The sequence below is a fragment of the Muscardinus avellanarius genome, assembly GCF_963383645.1.
Source record: "Muscardinus avellanarius genome assembly, chromosome: 4".
In the NCBI taxonomy this organism is placed as follows: domain Eukaryota; kingdom Metazoa; phylum Chordata; class Mammalia; order Rodentia; family Gliridae; genus Muscardinus; species Muscardinus avellanarius.
In genome coordinates this window covers 129,700,909-129,703,749 of record NC_137789.1, presented here as the reverse complement: position 1 = coordinate 129,703,749, position 2,841 = coordinate 129,700,909, and the positions used below count along the sequence as shown (strand labels likewise).

At 42.0% G+C, this 2,841-nt stretch overlaps 1 pseudogene across 1 annotated transcript; it reads left to right on the top strand.

Moving 5' to 3' along the window:
- Positions 1 to 633: 633 nt before the first annotated feature.
- On the top strand, positions 634 to 1,395 carry LOC308262431 (ribonuclease P protein subunit p38-like; annotated as a pseudogene). Its single transcript has 2 exons — positions 634 to 793; positions 858 to 1,395. The product of its transcript is annotated as a ribonuclease P protein subunit p38-like (transcript).
- The last annotated feature ends 1,446 nt before the right edge of the window (positions 1,396 to 2,841 follow it).

Sequence of the window (2,841 nt, the reverse complement as noted above, 5' to 3'; positions counted from 1 at the left end):
AGTAGCTGAGGCTGGCCATGAACTGCAATCCTCCTGTCTTAGCCTCCCAAATGCTGAGTAAAAAGTGTGCACCAACCACACCCGGCTCATTTTTTGTTTTGTTTTGAAACAGTGTCTGGCTAAGTTGCTGAGGCTGGTTTTGAACCTTTGATCCTACAGTCTCAGCCTCCCAAGTACTGAGATTACACGCCACCAGACTGGCTGCAATAAGAACTGACAAGAGAGAAAAGATCAAAGTTTTCCTGGAAAACCAGGCGCGGTGGCGCACCCTTGTAATCCCCCACGCTTGGGAAGTTGAGACAGGATTGCACGGGTTAGAAGTCAGCCTCAGCTACTTAGTGAGGCTTTCAGCAACTTAGTGAGACCCTGTTTCCAAATAAAATATAAAAAAGGTCTGGGAGTGTAGCCTGGAGGTAGAAAGCCTCTGGGTTCCACCCCCAGTACCACCAAAAAAAAAAAAAAAAAAAAGTTTTCGGGAAGAAACTGAACCCTTCTGCCTGTGCCTTACATTAAGGTTTTGAATCTAAATACTACTTTTAGCAGTTTTCAAACATTCTAGCTCCAAGATCGCTTTAAACTCTCAAAAATTGAAGGCCCTAGGCACGTGGCACCTGTGCCATAGTCAGCAGGTGAATGCAGAGTGACGATCATGAGCTGGGGGAGATGCAGACCCAGAAGGGTTGCTCTGCTTCAGATTCTGCAGACCAAAGAGTTAAAGCCTGGACTCCAATGCACTTAATTGATTTTCCAATGGCTGCGGCCTCTCAAACACCAGAGACGGATCCATCTCAAGGCAAGACCTCTGGTTATCAATACCTCATTGAACAACACCTATGCTATCTACTGAAGTGACATAGAAACAGAGGACATGCACTTCATACTGCAGACGCTTGAGGACAAGTTGAAATTTAATGGACTTAAGAAAATTGAGGACAAGAAGAAAAGGGAAAAAAACACCTTTGATAACAAAGCCCAGCAGGAAAAGATGCAATGTAGATGTGAATGCCAGTGCAGACACAAAGGAAGAAAAGCCTGATGCTAACTGGCCTGCGGACGTGAGGAAGCAGCTGGCCACTGGGGTTAGGCTACTCTTGGTTCTGGTGTGAAAGTCTGTCAAGCTGGCCACCATCACCTCCTGTTTGATTTAGCTGAGTTTAAGCAGGACTATTCCTGAGCCTGTCAGGTTCCCTAGCTCAGTGAGAGAATTGCCTGTTACTGGCTTAAAATGTGTGCTACCTTGGAGTTCAAAAAGAACACCACAAACTTTGTGGAGGAAGTTAAGAGCTATTGTACCCAGAGTGCCCAGTCTAAATGTGCCCTGGCTTCAAGACAGATGAAGATTCCAGAGACAAGTTGGAGACTACATCTCTGGAAATCACTTTGAAGAGAAAGTGATTCTGGAAACTAAACTGGAAGAGCTTTCAAAACATAAGAAAAAGCTGGGTGTGGAGTGCACATTTGTGATCCCAGCATTTGAGAGGCTGAGACAGAAGGATGCAGTTCATGGACAGTCTCAGCTACTTAGTGAGGCCCTTTGCAACTCAGTAAGACTCTTTCAAAATAAAGAATAAAAATTAGCCAGGCGTGGTGGCGCATGCTTGTAATCCCCGTGCTTGGGAGGCTGAGACAGGAGGATTGCAAAGGTTCGAAACCAGCCTCAGCTACTTAGTGAGGCTCTCAGCAACTTAGTGAGACCCTGTTTCCAAATAAAGTATAAAATAGGTCTGGGAATATAGCCCGGAGATAGAAAGCTCCTGGGTTCTACCCCCAGTACAAAAAAAAAAAAAAATAATAATAATAATAATAATAATAATAATAATAATAAAAATTAGGGCTGGGAGTGTAACTTGGAATTAGACTGGGTTCAATCCCCAGCACCACAAAAAGAGGAAAAAGAAAATGGGGAGAAAGAAAAAAATGGTATAACAATGGAAGACCCACAAGGGGCATTCAACCTCCAAGCTACACGCCCAGTCCTATTTTTTTTAATTTATTTATTTATTTATTTATTTATTTATTTATTTGGTGGTACTGGGGTTCCTGGAAACCCTTCTACCTCCGGGCTATACTCCCAGACTTATTTTATATATTTTTTTATTTGGAAACAGGGTCTCTTAAGCCAGCAAGGCTAGCTTCGAACCTGCGCGATCCTCCTGTCTCTGCCTCCTAAGAACAGAGATTAAAAGCGTGTACCACCATGCCTGGCTTTTTTATTCATTTTGAAACAGGGTCTTACTAAATTGTGGAGGGCCTCACTACACAGCTGAGGCTGGCCTTGAACCCTGATCCTCCTGTTTCAGCCTCCCAAGTACAGGAATTACAAGCATGCACTACCATGCCTGGCTGACAGTAAAGGGTTTTTAAGAGGTTCATTTCCATCCTCATAATCTATAAAATATCATGGTACTACAAATATTGGTTAATATCCTCAACTGATACCACTGCCTCACAATGCAATGGGGAAGAGTGAACTTCCTATCTGCTATACACTATTATTCATTAAAAACAGCACTATAAATATTTCATATTATATATTATAGTAATAGCAACTAATATTAAATTATATCCTTAAAGAATCCTTTATAGAGTCAGATGAAACCACATAGATACTAAAATGAGAAGCTGAGATGCAAAACTAAGTACTCACCTCTGAACAAAATCTCTATGTAAAAGTGTTGCAAACTATGTGAAATCTCTGTCCCTGTTTCTCTTCTTCTTTCTGGGTTTTTTTTTTTTTGTTGTTGTTGTTGTTGTTTTTTTTGTTTTGTTTTTTGTTTTGGTGGTACTGGGGTTCCAGGGTCTCTTAAGCCAGCAAGGCTGGCTTCGAACCTGCACAATCTT